The 20086-nt window shown below is 38.8% G+C and overlaps 1 protein-coding gene across 34 annotated transcripts in view; it reads right to left on the bottom strand.

Moving 5' to 3' along the window:
• Positions 1–20086, bottom strand: part of tenm3 (teneurin transmembrane protein 3) — a 421902-nt gene that overhangs the window by 232546 nt on the left and 169270 nt on the right. For 6 of the 34 annotated variants that reach the window (XM_073906646.1, XM_073906760.1, XM_073906908.1 and 3 more), the window contains exon 1: positions 2986–3299. The exons of the other annotated variants lie outside the window; for them this stretch is intronic. The gene's annotated coding sequence lies outside the window, so the exon portion shown is untranslated. Of the gene's footprint in view, positions 1–2985; positions 3300–20086 lie in introns of those variants that run through there. 34 annotated transcript variants of the gene reach the window in all.

Genomic DNA, 20086 nt, shown 5'->3' with positions numbered 1-20086 from the left:
TCTCTGCGTAATTAGATGCAAATTAGCGCCAATTTCAGACAACTCTATTCAAACATCAAACAAGACACCGTAGTTAATTATAACTAAGACAGGAGGTAATTTAGGCCCGTGCCCTCGCACAGGTGTGAACAGACTTGCTAAAGGAGGAGAGAGAAGTGAGAGAGAGGTGCGAGAGAAGTGTACGCCCATTTAAAGTAGCTGTTGATTCACTCCTACCTGTTTCCAACTCTGACGTGCTAATTCTCAACAGAAGGTGCTTGCAAAAACTACCTGCGCCAATTATTGCACATTTCTTCATTAGCGAGTGAGGGCATTAAAACTGATGGAAAGCAGGCTTAAATTTAGAGAGCTTAATTCATTTCTGTTTCAGGCATATCTTTGGGCCCCACAGCACTAATGGGTACACGCAAAGATTAACATCACAGGCGAGCGCTAGCCTTTTAAAGCACTGATTCACAAAACTTTAAAAAAGAACTTATTAAGAAGTCCAATTACATGCAATTATCAAAAGCGCTATAGCAGAGGCTTGGCGATTTACGCTCGAAAAATGACACTTGAAATGGCTTGCGTGTCAATGCATTGAGTATTAGCTGAAAATTATTCTCCAACTGATATTAGTTTACACGAATAAAGACTTCTCAGCCCCTTTGCGCTTGCCAAATGATGCCAATGCAGAACTACAGCTGAGTTGTCCTTTTAATATCCCCCACAATTCTCAAATAATGACCGCTCACAGACAGTTCTGCATTTTGAAGCAATGTCCAAACCCTGTCTCTAGAGACTTAACCAACAGAAACAAAATACAATAAAAGCTAAGCGCAGATCTCCCATTTTCCTGTGATTCGGTATCATGGGGGAGCGAAGCTGTGAAGCCTCATTTCCACTGCCTTTTTGCCTGTCCAGAACAAATGAATATTTCTGATGAAGCAAATGCATATGCAGGGAAGGCTTACATGCTATGAGTCAATATGCGTCTCCCTCAGAGAGTCTCTTTTCTCTCAGTGAGCATTGATCAAGTGCTACATTTGCCTCCTGCTCACAGAATGCAGAAAAAAATGAGGGTGTATTTACAGGGGCTTGTAATGGTATCATATATCAGACTGACCCACTGGTGTAATGATTTCGCAAAAATTACCTCACTTAGAGAAAGAGCAGAGGACAGTGCCCGCTCAGATGGACTGTCGCTGAGCTGCCCCTTCTGATCTAAGGGATGCTTCTTGGAAGCAGGGGATGTGTGTTATGTCGTATGATGCAATAAACATCTAAAAATCTCCTTGAGATGGCAGATGGAGCTCGTTGCCAGAAATTTTCATCCACAGCATTCAAAGGACTTCCCATGGTGCCGCTGCTCATTTCCTGTGATGATGGGCGAGCTAGATATTGTGAATTTAGATTACTGTGTGGACTATCGTTTAGTTGCAATATTTAATTACTTGATATATAGATTGAATAATCAAAACCATCAAAATTGCCCTAAATTAAGATGTTACATTTTCTCAAGATAGATAATCTATTCACTGAATATGTAAAGTGAGACATTAGAAGTGAATATATTTTATAATATTACTAATATTAAATATTTGACAATGCACTCAAAAAAATTACATTTGTTGTTTGTTCAAACTACTTATATAAAATGAGTTGAATTATCACAATTCTTGTCTATTTCTTTGGGAGAACTTAGTTGTTTTATGTTCAATCTACTGAAATTTGTAAAAACTAATAAGTTAATTTAATTAATTCATGTGTGGGCTGTTGACCGAGGTGGTGATGTGTGCTATTTTAGGACATAAAGAAGTAAAGTTAGTTATTCAAATTTTACTGTGCTAACCAAACCTAAAGAAATTGTTCAAATTTTATATTTAAATATATTACATTCATTGTCTCTCCTTAAAGGCATAGTTCACCCAAAAAGAAAACTGACTCATTATTTAACCACCCTCAATCGATATTGTAGGAAAAACAACTATTATGTTACAGTGGTCAGTGGTTACAACTTCCCAACATTTTACAATATTTTCTTTTGTGTTCAACAGAAACACAAACAGGTTTTAAACAATTGGAGGATGAGTAACTAATTACAGAGTTTTCAATTTTATTAAAAACCACTTCTGGTGAAGGATTCTTTTTTAATTGCTCTTTTGATTTGATTTTTGACTGTGGTCAGGACCTGCCTGGAACTACTTTAGCAATGGAGCTACCTGAAAATAATCAAACAGCTTAGAATGTTTATTAACCAATCAGAATCAAGCATTTAAAAGCCTCAAAGTATAGTTAATTATAAAATATAAAACAAATATTATATAGTGGATATCTTTGGCAGTTATTTTGCATTATAGCATGTATCAAGTAATTATGATAGGTTTGGTTGTGAATCTGTTTTATGAGTGCAATAATACAGTGCTCAGCATAATGGAATACACACTATTTTAAAGGGCCATGAAACCCCCTCGTTTCAGCAGGGTGTTTTCACACCTCTTCTTTGGAAAAAGTCAGAAAAGTGGGGGTGTCCAGCTCTGTTTAGGGGGGAGTGTCGGAGAAACTAAAGTGGGAGGGTGTGGGAGTGTCTATTTGGGCACGCGCGAGTTTCAGTCAAAATACACAGGAGAAAGGGATGGTGTTTAACCTACATGGACATCTGTAGTCGAATTATTTGCCAAATTATTAAATGTCGGACTTTAACTGCAGTTCGGCTCTTTCATTCAGGGAATTCATTCATGCCCCTCGCGACAAATGAGATATTTGATTCGAGGATCTGCTCTAAGCGTGTATTTTTCATGCAATGTTTGATACCGCACGGCGAATGTCGGAAAAAAAACTCCGCATTTCCCGGAAACTTAGATGCACACGGCAGGTAGCGTCCGAAAGCCGCGTGTGTTATTCCGGTCACAAAATGCGGTGCTAACATGTTTGCACTCAATGCAATAGTTAACTTATTTGATACGAACAAACTGAATATACAAAGAGCACTGGTCGCTCACTTACCAAATCTGTAGAGACAGGACAATCACCAGCAACTAGAGCCGCGTCTTTATGAAGAGAAGACTACATCCGGAATCCGGATTTCAGCGTTTGCAGATGAGAACAGCTCTCAGGTAAACAATAATCCCCCTTAGACACGTAACGTTAAATTATTGTTGTCGAGCGTCGCGTACACTGTAATCCACACGTGATCCAGATAAGCTCTCACAGAGAGAAAATGAAAACGAAACTTAATGGCAGCAAACTGTAAAAGCAACACTTCACGCTTGTTTTGCCAACACAACGTGGCGTCTCTGTGGTGTAAAGACGGTGACACTAATGAATATTAATGAAGTTGCACAATAGAGCGCGCTGATTGGTTTGAACCAAGCCTAACTCATGCATTAATGCATCACACTGTAAGACGTAATAAGGCACACTCTGGCACAGACGCCCAGTCTGCACGCTGGAATAAACGCTATTATGTCATGACCGTGACGCAGCTTCAAAAATTCGTTTCAAACAGGAAGTACGAATTTGCTTGAAATAACGCAAAAACAACCAATTTACACTTTTTTGTGAAATATAGGTGTCCTAATAGTGTTTTTAGCAGTGTGGGACACATATACCACTGTCAACAGCTCAAAAAATGTGTTTTGGTGTTTCGTGACCCTTTAAAAAAGGATATTTGTATCCATTTCGCAATGAATATAGGCAATGTATTTTGGTGTATTTATTAAAAACAGATTTATTAAACAGATAAATGTATTAAAATAATATTTTAGACACCAAACACATTAGAAATTGGAAGATAATGCAATTAAACTCACGCAAAATATGTAATATTTTTCTATAACATATACTTCTGGGTGTACTAGTTTTTGGACTGTTATGGTAAGTTATTTTGTTAGATTAGCTTCAGATTTGGCTTCAGAACTGACTAATTGAATATATTTGTTCGCATATAATATTGTATGGCTTCCTATTAAAAATCTAAATGTAAAAGATAGATTTATGAGGGGTGTACTTCTATATGCTGAGCACTGTATTCCCTGTGCAAATGGCTTCACACAAACAGGAAGATGGTGTCATGATTTCTCATGGGTCAGAGGTCACTGTATAATTACTTCATACATTATTGCATTTTTAATTAGCCGGACAATCACATTAACCGGACAGCCCTTCTTATTAGTTATTTTATGACGAACACTGGCTGTTAAACAAACACCAGTCCGCAGAGAGTTTTACCGTCTTATTCAGTTAGAAGTGATACTTCGAGGACAGAGCATCAGTTCAGGCCTCCATGGAGACGTGAGCAGAAAGAGGGAGTATCTTTTGTCACTAGTGCTCTTTCTCATAGAAACAGAATATCAATATGTCACCCTCTCCATGAGATGTGCTCTCTCATACACCCACACTATGGAAGATTTTTTACCTCTTCTTTTTTTTTCCCTCCCCAACCATCCTTCCATATCTGCACCCCATGCAGCTCTACACAAGCTGGATTATGGGGTGGGAGGTGTAGGCAGGGGGCAGACACAGCTGCTGCTGTCCCTTCTGAGAAGAGACTCCCTGGGGTGACCCTTGTGAAAGAGGGAGGCCGGTTCTGCTAAGCCACTTCATTCAGCAGCCCTGTGGCTCCCTGCCGGGCTCAGGCCAGGGGCTACACCAAGTGAAAAAGCAGCAAAGAAAAGGGCAAGGGTAGAAATAGGCAGAAAGAGTGAAATGAGACTGGAAAAAAAGAGCAAGACTGGGTTTTGGAAAAGGGGGGTGCGATAGGAGGAGGTCATATTTTATTTATTCCTTTTTTTTCTAAAGTACTTTTCTGCTGTGGTGCGAGTCATGCAGATCACAGATAATTGTTGCGCTGTCAGAAAGATTTCCAGCACGGCGGTACGCCGATCTAACCCACAGAAGGGCTAAATAACAACAATCACCATGATCATAAAGAGCAGGGCCCACGCTGGAGAACTCCATTCACGCTAATCAGGAGTCCCACTGTTTTAGTGCATCGGGCACAGCACAAAGGCCTGCTAGCAGGACGCCTGGCCCGCCATCAGCATTGCAACCTGGCTAAATGGAGCAGGTGATTTCCCAGTCTCCCCCCGGGCCCGGCCAATCATACTCGCAGGCAGGTGGAAGGGAGGGCGTATCAAGGTACACTGTGAGGGCAATGCTAAAGAGTCCATGCGGTGGAAGCAGAGCGCAATGAAACCACCGCTACACCTACACACACACACACTGCGAGCTCCATCCCTGCTGCAGGTAATAGCAGGTTTTGCGAGACAAATGAGGCCGCAGATAAGAAGGTCCAAGCAGATGGAGAAGGAAAGGGTGGGGTCTGAGCCAAGAATATGAACTCACATGTCTTGACACTGGCTTAATAAGCAGGAGTTGTGCTGATGGCAGCAGCTAGCGATCGCCCCACAGGGAAGTGAACACAACCTCCTGCTGAACCCAACATATCACACATACTGGACAAGCACTGCAAAAACGCAGCCAGCTTCATCCTCCGAGCACAAAACACCAATATTCATAATTCCATTCCAGGCGAAGCTGGGAGGTGCAGCTAGCACACTTAGGCTACGAGACATGCCGATTTGCAGTTTGGCTTGATCAGCAGCCTAATGTGACCTGCAGATTCATTTGAAATGGGCGCTGGGCCCAGAGAGTGATGACAGTCTCTAGTGAAAGCAAATATATACTGGCATTACATCATTCTGTCTCCTTGGGTCTTAAAGTGACATCTTTGCAATTAATGCCCTGCTTACACTGTCAATACTGAGCAGGCTAACAAATAGACAACAGGAATAGCCCAAAACAAACATGCCGTTCTTGTGGCTTGTTTTTAGATCCACTAATCAATATGTGTATACAATGCAAGCTACTCATAAAAAGACTCAAATCAATGCCAGTTATGAGTATCTTTTAGAGAGTGGTTAAACGATTAGGCGTCTGGTTGTTGGTGACAGTTTGTTGTTGTTGTTGTACTTTTTCAACTCTATTTCGCTCAGAGTCCACTAGTGAAATGGATTCTGCACCATATTTTTAGTTCCCCTCACCGTCAGTCAACATTTCTCGAATCACTTTTCAATTACATCCTATTGGATATCGCTGGGGTTTAACGGTTTGTGATATAAAATGCTTATAAAGATTGATGGAGGGAAATTTATAACCTTAAGCCACTACCTGTCGGGTTGGCGTAAACGCACAAGTGTATTTATTAGATACAGTCGCTTCAATATCGCTCTCTCCGTCAGTGTGCATTGTGTCTGACTCAGTCAACCTTTCCTTTTTATTGCTGCTGGGCTGTGCTTCTTGTTTAAACAGCCAGATGCAAGCTCATGAATAAATTAATGTTTACAAACCAGATTGGCTGCCATAAAGGAAAGGTCAGGGAGGGTGTCTGTGTTACTCGCCTTTTCTGTTTCTCACTCAAGCTTTGCTTAGCCTAATGCAACACTCTTAAGGGCAATGTTCTCATGTCCCGATTATCCTGCTGGAACCTACCTGGATTAGTGCCTTTCCAACACTAAATCCTCAGCATGGCCCGCTGACCGTGGTTAGGGCTTTTCTGGCATGAGGTTGCACTTCTTTTTTTCACTAATCCAGGCCTCACATACTTCTTGGATCTTAAATCTAACCCTAACCTAAACCACACAGCTGGTTTTAGGCAAATGTAACAGGGCAACATCTTTCATTCAAGCAAAAGTTGGCTCACCTAACTACAAATTTCATTATTTTATTATACAGTAAGCCCTTTATATGGTCAAAGACGCATGTTATTTAAAAAATATTCATGTACATGTGTTAAAATTGCAAAAGTTGATGTTTGTTACAGTAGCCATAAAATACAGTAAGCACAGTAATGTTTTATTTCTGAATATACAGATGTGATTTGTAATATACAGAAAGTAAATTACTCCTGTAATGCCACATCACTCAGACCCACCCCTCACTGACAAAGGTCCAGAATTAATTTGTCCTATTTTGACTGCTATGCCATAAAAAATTGTAAAAATTGTAAAAATTGCTTCGGCATGACTGAGAAAAGTTGAAAGTGCTGAGCAGGGTTGTGTTTCCGAAAACCATCGTTAGCCAACTAAGGTCGCAAGTTGTGTCATGACAAACATAGTTCAATAATTTGGCTTTTCCCAAATCCATCATTACAATGAACATTCACAAACTGCATCGCTAACTTGTATGCTTGCAACTACACCCCTGGAGCTGTAGTTCCCTTCTCAGTGCACTTCAAAATAATTATGCCGTTTTGAACAAAGCCATGGCTCATTTCCAAAGCTATAGGTGACCTATAATTTAAAAGAACATGAGTGAACATGCAGTGGCTTAAATGTGTCAAATTGTAAAGGTAGACTATTCAAAAATCTTAATAATAATAATAATAATAATAATAATAATAATAATCATCATCATCATCATCATCATTATTGTTATTAAAGTAGGATCTTTTTTATTTCCTAATAAATAATAAATATAAAATTAAATTTCCTAATAAATAGCCTCATTATTTATTTATTTATTTATTTATTTATATGATTTATGTAATATATTAGAATACGTGTTACCTTTTAGTAAGTGATTTTATGTTTTGGAATAGATTATGTAATGTTCTTAATAATATTTGTAAAGGAAACATAGGCCCTATATGTGCAGTTTACATATATTTCAATTAATAAGGAAAACCAGTGCATGTTTTTACCAAACTAGCATTTGATTTTTTTTAATGCGTGTGTGTGTAAAACAATTAAATAGTAATTAACTAGTAATTAAATAGTAATTTAATTAAATAGCAATATAATTTGCACAAAAATGGGGTTCTTCTCTAAAGAAGTTGTTACTCCACCCCCGTTTAGAGCGTCTTTATAGGCATTTTACGTTATAACTAACGTGGTTCAAACACTGGAGCTGCGAAAGAGCAACTACGGGTTTGGGAAACACTTGTCACTACAGTTCAGCCGCAAGTTACGTTGTTGTTTGGGAAATGCACCCCAGTTTGTGTTTGCCTAATAAATGACCAAAGGCTAGTTTTTAATTTAAAACTTGAACAACATCATTTATTCGAATGATATATGATGTAATACATTTGTATTTGAAAAATAAGTATTATTCTTTATTATTTATTAAAATAATATTATTGTTGTAGTATTGTTTTAGTGTACTTTAGTATTATTGTTTTCTTATGAATCTTTAGCAAATGTTTTTGGTAGGCTACATCAAAAAATGTGGTTGATGACCATCTGACAAGCTAATCCAACAAAAAATAGTGCTTAAAAAGTATTCAAACCTCATAATTAGATAGAAAATGAGGCTAATTACTGCAAAAAAGGTTTATATTTTATGAAAAAGAATCACCCTTTTCACCAGGCTGGCTACGGGCCTGTCACTCTAGTCTGTCACAAGATTCTTCAGAAATAATTTTAACAGCAATGGTTTTCAAGAAGCATTACTAAGCATTAGTCAGTTAGAAAGAACCCACTGAAGGGGGTGCAAAGCTAAGCACAAACTCATCAGATAACATGGGCACACACACACCTGTATACAGACACCTTCTAAGCGTCAACGGTGATGAAAGAGAGTGTAAAGTGGTGCTACGTAAGGGTGTGAGTGTCTCGCAACAGACGATATCTTAGGGTAATGTCTTAACGCACCCGCAGACGATAGAGCTGTCATTCATCTGTGTCGTGCCTGTCACCTCCTGACATGCAAATTGCTCTCGTCAGAAGCACTGGCCAAATAAAATATTCATTCTCTTGTCTATTATCTGCCACATTACATTCGCTAATCATTTTGCCCGCCTTGGAAAACTCACAGTCCGCCCTTCTCTTGCTCACCTCCGACTGTCTGCTGACAAACGCATCTCAATCTCCATCAGCAAGCGGCCCGCATGACTCTCTCCGCCAACAAATTATTAGCATCAAATCTCCCGTCATCTGCAGGCTATTTGTGGTGTGCCAACATCATTTCCTGCCCGGCATGGCAAAATCGATTGCGGGAGAGGGAAGCAGAAAAACCATTACATTTCCGCTCAAAAGCTGGATTCCCCACTCCACCCCCTATCCAAATGCCCCACGGAAAGGAAACTAAAGATAAAGTTAGGGTACAAAAACTTGGGCTAAAAGTCAGGGAGCCAAGTTAGTTTAGTGCTAATTGTGTTTATGGTGCACGGAGAGATGGATCTTTTTAAACTGCACTGATTGTGAAAGTATTCAGCCTCTCATTACGTCTTGACATTGTAATTAGTGGTAATGAGCGCAAATTGCACTGTGTGCTTACAAGTGTGTTCCTTTGAAAGAAGCACAGTCATGTAACTTGCCACTCAGGCCACATGATAAAATAAAATAAAGTAAAATAAAGTAACATCAAATAAAGTAATAAATAAATAAATAAATAAATACATAAGTAAATAAAATACAATAAAATACAGTAAAATATAAAGTAAAATAACAAATTAAAAAAACAAAATAAATAAATAAATAAATAAATAAATAAATAAATAAATAAATAAATAAATAAATAAATAAATAAATAAATAAATAAATAAAATAAAGGCACACTGAAGATTGAGCATTTTAATGAGCACTTAAATGTCATACAATTGTCCCTGGTACTGTTTGACCTTTAAAAACATAGCCAATGGCTACCAGACTTTTCGCAAAGCATATCATGAAATGTGCAGCATCAGCATGGGAATTAAGAGAGAAAAAGAGCCTGATCCTTGACACAAAATGATATCTACAGCATTTGCTTTATTTTTTAGAGCTAATTACTATTTGAGAGGCTTCAAATGTCCTATATTGCGCCATTGTGGCACCATATTCCAGCTTGTTTTCCACAACAACATTGTTGACAGCGGTCCAAGACACAACCTCAAAGGTATATCCACAAATAAGCATTGTAAGCATTAGATATTCTGTACGTCATCTCTGCACAGCACTTTTCAAGCAGGTCAATGCAGGGCACGACCCTTGTGTTAAGAGGTACATTTGACATGAGTCATGTGAGATTATGTTTCGTTGTATATTTATAACAGAGACTACATATGACACAATTTCCCAACCTCTTAAAATGCATCTGTTGGAAATTAATTGTGTTATTCTGCCATATGGACCACCATAGAAACCCATCCGAGCATCTGTGTAACATTTTCATGATAGGTCTCCTTTCAGCTGGAGCTACATTACTCCAGCAAGCACAGCAAACCCGGCAATCCTTTTGGTCTCTCTGCTAATGTTTGACAAAGAGAGAGAGAGCGACTGATGGAGAAAGAGCTACAGATGGCATGGGGTTCCTGCCTCCGATTATTTGGCCTCTCTCTGGTACACACAAGAGCTCATGCTCAGCACTGGGCCACAGAGATCGGCGATTCCCCACGTTTCCACTTCTCTGTTATACTTCCACACTAATTTCACTTCTGAACGTGCCAAATCACTCCAGCAAATCACACAGATTCTCGCATGCACGCAGCGGTCATGCTCAGAGAACATATCATTTGGCATTTAGATATGAGAGCCCAAAAACAGACAGAAACAAACACATTTCAATGACTGTCATTATCATTTTACTGTTCAAAAGCGGGGAAGAACAGAGAAGTGGCGAAGCATTTGAAGTCTTTAAGCGGCTTAGGGGACCGTGGACAATGGTGTAAAATGTTGGGCTTTCTTCGAGGGGCGTTATTTACTCATTTCACGCTTTGTTGGTCACGACTGCAGGATTCGAAAGGCGGCGGGCACAAAAGGCCGCATCGACGCAGGGCAGGCTAATCTAGAAGCTTGCTCGGTTTCACACAACAGGCTTAGTGCACAACGGCAGCCATGAACACCAGGGCCTCTATACAGCGGCCGGACAATCGGCCACTTTTATGCAGCGGCCATGCTTTTCAAAAAGCCTGACCGGTATTGGGTCTTTGTCTGGACAAAAATCCCAGAGAAAATGTTTGGTTGAACTTAGTGGGGCTTTTAGCAGGCGGCAGACAAAGAGGTTAGCATGTAGAGCTTGAGAAAGAGACTTAGCCATCACAGCACAGTCCCTTAGTGTCAGAGAATTAGGCACTGCAATTTTATTGAGGGGAGAGTAAAAAATGAGAGGTCCGAGTCAACGCTTTGGAATGACCGAGCTCCTCAGATTGTCTAGAGTCAAAGTTTTACAGCTTGAATGGTGAATAATTAACAATATGCTAGATATTCCACTTAAATGAAATATACTGTATGTATGTATACATATATAGTATATATATAGTATACATATAGTATACAGTTTCAGTAATAATGGTACAAAAGTTATGACTTCTTTTTAATAGATACATTTAGGACCTAAGTGATCTCTTTAGGTATACAAACATGTATATTTTCAAAGTTTGCAATACTTATTTACAGCCTAACATAACATATACAATATAAAATAATGCATTCCTTTAAAAATGTATTTTACAATGTAAGTATTTGCTGCCTCTTGCAGAATGGTGATTTTCAGCAGCTTCTTCTGCATTCATTTCTTTTCAGTTTTATGTTTTACTCATACATACACTACCTGAAAAAAGTCTTGCCATCGATCCCAGTTGTAAGAGCAAAAAATAATTCTAATTGATCATTTGGAAAAGTGACAGAAGGTATGAACCTCACAAAAAAGTTCGGTGAAGGAAAAATCATGATTTGAAGTTACATTCAGTATGTAGGGGCGCAAGATATCTGCACAGTGGATGACAACATCAACAGCCTGAGATATCAAGACATTTGTGCTGCCCATTAGATTACAAACCACAGGAGAGGGCAAACTCTTCAACAGGATAACGCTGCTTCTCATACTTCAGCCTCCACGTCAAGTTCCTGAATGCTAAGGTCAAAGTGGTCCAAGACTGGTCAGCCCAGTCACCAGACATGAACATTATTGAGGATGTCTAGGGTTAAATGAAGGAGGAGGTATTAAATATGAATACAAAGAATCTTGATGAACTCTGGGAGTCCTGCAAGAACGCTTTCTTTGCCATTTCAGATGACTTTATTAATAAGTCATTTGAGTCATTGCAGAGATGTATGGATGCAGTCCTCTAAACTCATGGGAGTCATATATTATATAAATAATTTTTCCACTGCACCATGACTTTATATTCTACACTGTACATTATTTCTGTTAAGTGACAGGACTTTTGTCTAAGTAAAGTCAGACCTTACTGTCCTAATTAAAAATCAAGGCATGATCATATAATATTTTACACTCTCAGAAATAAAGTTACTTGAGCTGTCACTAGGGTGGTACCTTTTCAAAAGGTACACATTTGTACTTGAAGGGTCCATAATGGTACCTCAAAAGTATATATTAGTACCTACAAATTTTAAGAGGAACACTTAAGTACTGCTTAGGTACTAATATGTACCCTTGAGGTATTATTATGGACCTTTTAGGTACAAATTTGTACCTTTTACAAAGGTACCGCCCCAGTGACAGCTCACATACCTTTATTTCTGAGTGTAGTAAAATAAGCATTATTCTAGAGGACTTTACCTTTCATATAAGCCACTTCTGATATCAAATGATCAACTTAAAGTTATTATTTATTGTTCCTAAAACTTGGATAGGCAACAAGACTTTTGTCAGTTAATGTATATTTAATATACTAATAATATATATTTTTTTGTTGTGACTATTACAGTCCCTCTGTCATCCTAAATTAGTTTAATGTAGTTTAGAGTACAACCAACCATGGTCAGAATACATAAACTAGATTATTTTTCCCCTTGCAATTTTGAAATTCTCAGATAATAACACTGCAAGTGATTTGCTGATACATTTCATAAATCCAGTCACCTTAAGCTAGCAAGAGGGTCATGTATCGATCATAGGGCTAACGGCAGCTTGCACTCAGAACGGATGAGTGCTGCTGAGGGTTCATTTTTTTCCCCATGGGGCAACAGCAGTTCCATTGCACTGACTGTTCTCTGTGATGGATATGTGTATTCGCTCACTCCATCTTCTCCAGTTCCTGTACTCTCTGTATTCTCCTGTTTCTTTCTTTTTTCTCCATTACAGGTTCCCGATAAAACCACAGGGTACTGGACCCCTTTTTTACCACTGGAAGCCTGGAAGGTGACAAATAAGTTCACCCAAACAGCCCTCAAAGGTTAGGCCTGCATTAAACAGAAAGAGAAATAGAGGAAGTGTGAGGGAGGAATAAAGAGAGGGAAGGAAGACAACAGGCGGATTGATGGCAGGGCAGCGAGTCTGGCTTCACTCTAGGCTTTTCCTTAACTCCAAGGCATTATCCATTCAGCTGTCACACATACACACACAGACACACACACATACACACAAATACACACACACAGCCAAGTCCACCACACTGAGGGGGTATGGTGACACAAAATGGAAGAAAGTCCACTGCCAGACCGCTGTATCGTCCAAGAACCGGAGCTCTCCAGCTGAGCTAAAAGCAGAACAACTTTCTAACTCTCTTTCTAGCTCACTAACTTTCTCAGTAACACAAACACATGAGATTTTCTATCGTTACGGGGAATTATACTGAATCCTAGTGGTTCTAGATTTGTTTTTATTTCTAAGCCTTAAGTTTAAAGCATGCAAAATATGTATGTCAATGTCCATGTATAATGTATAGTTTCAGCATTAGAACAATATGTGTGGACTGTACATATACTGTCCTTTTTTGTGCAAGCAAACACATATGCACTTTGATAAACACTTGTTTATGCAATGCTTAGTTTGTCCACAAGGTGTCAACACTAAACCTGGCAGTGGCTTTACAACTTGAGAAGGAAGTGGAGAAGGAAAAACAGCAACAACACATTACTGAAGATGACAAAAACAATAGACTGTCAAGCGATTGTGTGGTGGCACTGTTATTATCCATAACAAAATTTCAAATGAGCACAAAAACAATTTTGCGCCTCATAATTATTGGAGAGAAAAAGTACAGAAACCGTTTTTTTTTGTGTGGCAGTCATGTATAGTGTATACACAGATACAGGGACACTGGAGTGTTTCAAAGTCACGTCGATCAGCTGGTATGTTTATAAGCTGACATACGAGCTATCCGGCAGCGCGGTGGCAAGCAGGTAGCGCTGTCACCTCACAGCAAAAAGGTCGCTGGTTCGAGCCTCGGCTTGGTCAGTTGGCAATTCTGTGTGGAGTTTGCATGTTCTCCCCATGTTCGTGTGGGTTTGGGTCCCCCAAAGTCTAAAGACATGCGCTATAGATGAATTGAGCAAGCTAAAATTGTCCATAGTGTATGTTTGAATAAAAGTGTATGGGTGTTTCCCAGTGATGGGTTACAGCTGGAAGGGCATCTGCTGCGTAAAACATATGCTGGATTAATTGGTGGATCATTCCGCTGTGGCAACCCCTGATTAATAAAGAGCCGAAAAGCAAATTAATGAATGACTGAATATGATTCAGTAATCCACTGACGAATTGCAGCTTTAAAATGCTCCAGTGTCCCTGTATCTGTGGTAACACTCAGTAAACAGCAGTGAGTTTGGTGAACTGATGACCTTCACGGCCAATCAGAGGCATTTCTGTTGAGCACGTGAACACAATGGCAAATCAGCAGTGTTTAGGAGCGAAATAGATGTTTTTAAAACTTCAGTATCAATTGGTACCGAATTTCAGTATTGTGACAACAATATAAAAATCTGTATATAAAATCTGATATATATAAATCAGTCATCTATTTGAATTTTGAATGAGCTATAGATGAAGACAGAAAGATAAACAGAAGAACGGACAGATATATATATATATTTATTTATTTTTATTTTTTTTATAAATTGCATTAATTAAAACCAATTATTAATTTAAAGCATTCTCACATTCTCACCAAAACACCACTGCACATGCAAAGAAAAAGTAAACACAATCAAACACCAAGAAAATCGGATTAAAAATGTGTAAGGTGCAGTGGGTGGCAGTGCACTACTGTTTAATAAATGTAAGCCTATCATCTATAATTCCGGTGGTAGCGAACAGGAGGAAAAGTCGTGTTAAGCACGAGTCCCTTGGCTTCAACTCAGATTAGGAGAAATAAATGTCTCTCTTCTCCCACAGCAGAAGAGGGGAACACTCAAAAAACATGCCGAAAACTCATTACAACCTGGTAGTAAATGAAAACGAGAGTGGGATGTGGACATCACTGGCACACACATCCACACACAGCATAATTGTTTGATTTGCTAAGTGAATGTTCTCTGAATCAAACAGGGTTGTGTTTTGAGTGTAGAAAAGTGGACAGTGCACAATAGAGATGTGCATTAAGGCAGACCACTACAGAAGCTCTACAGGGTTACTCTTCATTGAAAATGAAGGAGATTCCGCGGTCCGTTTTATCCCTGGGATAAAGCTGAAACATGGCATTTTTCCTTTTAAGGAAAGAATCAGTGCATTTAATGACTGCACTGCAGATATAGTGAATGAGTCATATTGATATACTGTATGTAAAAGGACTGTATGAATGATGAAAGACCAAGTAAAAAAAAAAAAAAAACATCTCCACATTGGCTCTTGTAGTTTTTTCCAACTGCGTACACACAAAAAATCTTTTCATGTGACACGATTTCTGAAACCTCTCACTCAAAATGCAAAACTACACAGGAAATCTCCAAAACCAGAAGCCATTTTTCAATTGCGTAAACCCCTTTTTTCAAAACACTACACACAATGCTCCAAAACACAAAAATCCAACATGAAGTGACTTGCTTTCTTTTTCCAAACACAACCAATCAAAATGTTACACTTATTCACCAGATCACACACACTCACTGCTCAAATGTGGAAACACTAATTTCTTAACTGATCACTAAACAATCACTGCTTTACTGTAGTATAAGCCTACAAATAGATCAAAGGCTGTTTTTTTGATTTTTGATAAGATTATTTTGCTTACCCCATTTGCAGGTTATTTTGCTTGATTTAAGGAAAGACTCACTTCCTTTTGGAATATTATTTCTTAAAACAAGACAATATGCTTTGCTTGTCTAGAAAATGCTTCTTGATTTAAGAATTTGTAGATATTTGGACTAGAAACAAGACAAAAAGTCTAAGTAAGAAAAGCATTTTTTGTGCAGGAAAACCCTATGCCCGCATGACACTTCTTCATGCAATTGATGCTCCCCCCACACACAATTGTGTTCTTTACTGTGTTTTAAGGAACAATGTACTTGATTTACATGTGTTTTTCTCTACATTTTTACATACAGTATGTTTATGGTTTGTTACTGTATACACCAGTAATGTTTGACCTAATAAAATATTTTCTGTTTCTACATGTCATATGTGTTTACAGTGTACCTGCTACTCCTCTCAGCAGATTATTTTTACCGTAGAAAATTGTATTAAAATGAAGATATAAGTTTACATGGTTTATCTAAACATTCACTATTATACAAGAAGTGTTTGCCATTTTAAGCAAATGCTTCATTCTGACATGTGTTCATGGCATTTTGAATGTAATGTTACATTTTGAAGGAGATGTGACGCATTTTGCATTTGATTTGGTGAGGAGTTTTGAAAAAAGGTGAAACTGTTTTAAAAAACGTGTGTAAGCAGATGGAAAAAAAAGCTGTAAAGGGACAGTGGGCAACGCAGGGGCACAGTAGGAAGTCCTGTTGCCTCACAGCAAGACGGTCGCTGGTTTCAGCGTCGGCTGGGTCAGTTGGCATTTCTGTGTGGAGTTTGCATGTTCTCCCTGTGTTGGTGTGGGTTTCCTCCGGGTGCTCCGGTTTCCCCCACAGTCCAAAGACATGTCGTACAGGTGAATTGGGAAGGCTTAATTGTCAAGTGTATGAGTGTGAATAAGGGTGTATGGAAGTGTTCCACAGATGAGTTGCAGCTGGATGGGCATCCGCTATGTAAAACATATGCTGGATAAGTTGGCGGTTCATCCCACTGTGGCGACCCCTGATGAATAAAGGGATTAAGCCGAAAAGAAAATGAATGAATGAATGAAAAGGCACAGTTCATGCAAAAGTCAAAATGTGCTGTTATTTGGCTCACCCTCAGTTCCTCAACCAGAGATGTACAGTAGGTGACTTTTTTTATTCAGCAGAATATTTAAAGACCATTTTTAGCTGACACTAGTCTTTGGTGAGTCATAAAGTGCAACACATTTAAGGTGTTTTGAGAGTTAAAAAAGCATAAACAGGCAAAACAAAATGAATGCATGTGGCTCTTGAAAACAGAACATAGTGGTCTTTTGAAAATAAATAAACAATTAGACCTCAATATTTTGTCAGCAACCACAGGTACTATTTAGTTTAGTGTTTCAAAGGGCATTAAATGAATCACCAAGGACCATGGTTTCAACCAAGAATCTACTGTACGTTCAGCTGAGAAAAAACTGTATTTTGGATAACCTCAAAATTAGTCAACTAACAACAAACCTTGATATTTTTGAATGAACTATATCCTTCCAATGGGAACTGTGTATATGCTAAATTAAATATTGGAGGCCTTTAGTGTGGGATCACAAAAAATAAAACCAAAACACACAATATGAAAAACTGTATGAAAAGAGGAGACAGCCCCCGCAAGGAAAACTGAATCACAAAATTATCTGCACTCAAGATGAAAAATTCCGATACTAGTTACACCAGCCTACAGTTGCCTATTTTTGCCATGATTTGAAAATCAATGAACACAAATTATGATGTTATTGTTGCCTAACTTTATTGCTGATAAAAACATTATTGAGCGCAATCTTAATGAAACAGTTTTGGAGATGTTAGAACGAGTGAACTTATTTCCCCAGACAGAACTTTATCACTGATAAGCACAAAACACCAAATCATTTTAGGCACTCAATACTTCCCTATTGTACTGTTCAGAGTCTAGACAAAGGAAACAGTTCCAAACACACATAAACACACTCCCAAAGCCAATGGAGCCTGTGTCTCAGCAGACCTTTCTCTCTCTCCCTGACAGCTGTCTGCTTGAACTAGTGACCAAGCAAAACACAAAGAGGGAATGAAAGAACAAGTGAGACGGACTCAGGAGAGATAGAGAGAGAAACAGGGAGAGAGAGGGACACTAATCCAGAGAAGCACCTGTTATTCTGTTTGTTCCCACTGGAGGGAAAAGACCTTCTCTGTAAACACCTGCACATGGATGGCAAATCCGCATATCGCATGCATGGAAGTGCACTCTACTTACAGCATGATATGGTGGTACCGCTTAGCCTTTTAACCTCCATATGGATAGGGGGGGGGGGGGGGGGGTTGGGGGAGTCCTTTGAGAGATGCTCAGTCATTGTAGATTCTGCTGCTGTTATCATCTGTATTTAGCATGTTTATTGTTTCCTTTGGATAGTCTTTTAACTGTGCGATAGGGAAGTATTGAGTATCTAAAATGATTCCATCACAATAAGGCAAATCAGTTTAGCTGGCCTAAAATTACAGCTCAATAATATACTCACAAACAAATCAACAAGTCAGGCAAAGACAAAAACAAATGTATAGGTATATTTATTTATTTATAACCTGTGGTGACAACCCTATTACTGTATATACTGAAGTATAAAATTACAATCTTTTTTTATTTATGCATTTTGCCACAAAATTTGGAGGGACAAAGGTGTAATGTTTATATTTACATTTATGCTATGTTCAAAAATACAGTAACCGGCCACTTTATTAGGTATACCTGTCCAACTGCTCGTTAACACAAATTTCGCACACATGGCAACAACTCAATGCATTTAGGCATGTAGACATGGTCAAGACAATCTGCTGCAGTTCAAATCAAGCATCAGAATGGGGAAAAAGGATATTTAAGTGATTTTGAACTTGGCATGACTGTTGGTGCCAGACGGGCTGGTCTGAGTATTTCAGAAATTGCTGATCTATTGGGATTTTTACACACAACCATCTCTAGGGTTGATGTCTACAACCGAGGCATGCATAAGAGCATCTCTGAACACAACACATTGAATCTTGAGGCGGATGGGCTACAGCTGTAGAAGACCACACTGGGTGTCACTCCTGTGAGCTAAGAAAAGGAAACTGAGGCTACAATTCGCACAGACTCATCCAAATTGGACAATAGAAGATTGGGAAAATGTTGCCTGGTCTGATGAGTCTTGATTTCTGCTGCGACATTCAGATGGTAGGGTCAGAATTTGCAATTAACAACATGAAGATATTTTCTTGGCACCAATTGGGCCCATTAGTACTAATTAAGCATCATGTCAACTCCACAGCCTACCTGAGTATTGTTGCTGACCATGCCCATCCCTTTCTGACCTCTTCCAGCAGGATAACGTGCCATGTCATAAGGCACAAATCATCTCAGACTGGTTTCTTGAACTTGACAATGAGTTCACAGAACTCAAATGGCCTCCACAGTCACCAGATCTCAATCCAATAGAGCACAGTTGGGATGTGGTGTAAAGGGAGATTTACATCATGGATGTGCAAGCGACAAATCTGCAGAAACTGTGATGCTATCATGTCAATATGGAACAAAATCTCTGAGGAATATTTCCAGCCCCTTGTTGAATCTATGCCATGAAGGTTTAAGGCAGTTCTAAGGCAAAAGCGGGTCCAACCCGGTACTAGAAAGGTGTACCTAATAAAGTGGCCGGTGAGTATACTAAACATACGTAACATACAGTATACTTAATACATTTATTGCTACACAAATTTGTATAGACTTATAATATTGATCATAACTCAATTTTCTGATAACTTGAAAAAAGTTCCCTCACACATTTCCTTTCAGACATTTTTTTTCAGACACTGAGCACTAGTACTGACTGACTGACTGATTGTGTTCAATAGCAGCATTTCTATTTATACATTTTTGTGTGAGAATTTTTTTAGAGTTAATATAAAACTGTCTTAAAGGAGAATACGCTTGTTTTATAGGTGAGCATGATGTTTTGGACACACATAGGACCAGCCTAAAGCTTCAGGCTTGATGAATTCTTCCACAGTTAGTCCGAGCATGTTTCTTTTTAAAAGTGATCATTTCTTAGGGCTCAAGAATTAAACAAATCCAAACTACATTAAGGTCCGCTTTGATACGCTGGCTTCAGGGTTCGACACTGAGCAGAGAGAAGAAAGGTTGATACGAGCAGTGTAATTCCACTACCAGTGTGGGGTGGACT

The sequence above is a fragment of the Danio rerio genome, chromosome 1, assembly GCF_049306965.1.
Source record: "Danio rerio strain Tuebingen ecotype United States chromosome 1, GRCz12tu, whole genome shotgun sequence".
In the NCBI taxonomy this organism is placed as follows: domain Eukaryota; kingdom Metazoa; phylum Chordata; class Actinopteri; order Cypriniformes; family Danionidae; genus Danio; species Danio rerio.
The sequence above is the reverse complement of the archived record's forward strand: the minus strand, read 5'-3'. Positions and strand labels throughout refer to the sequence as shown.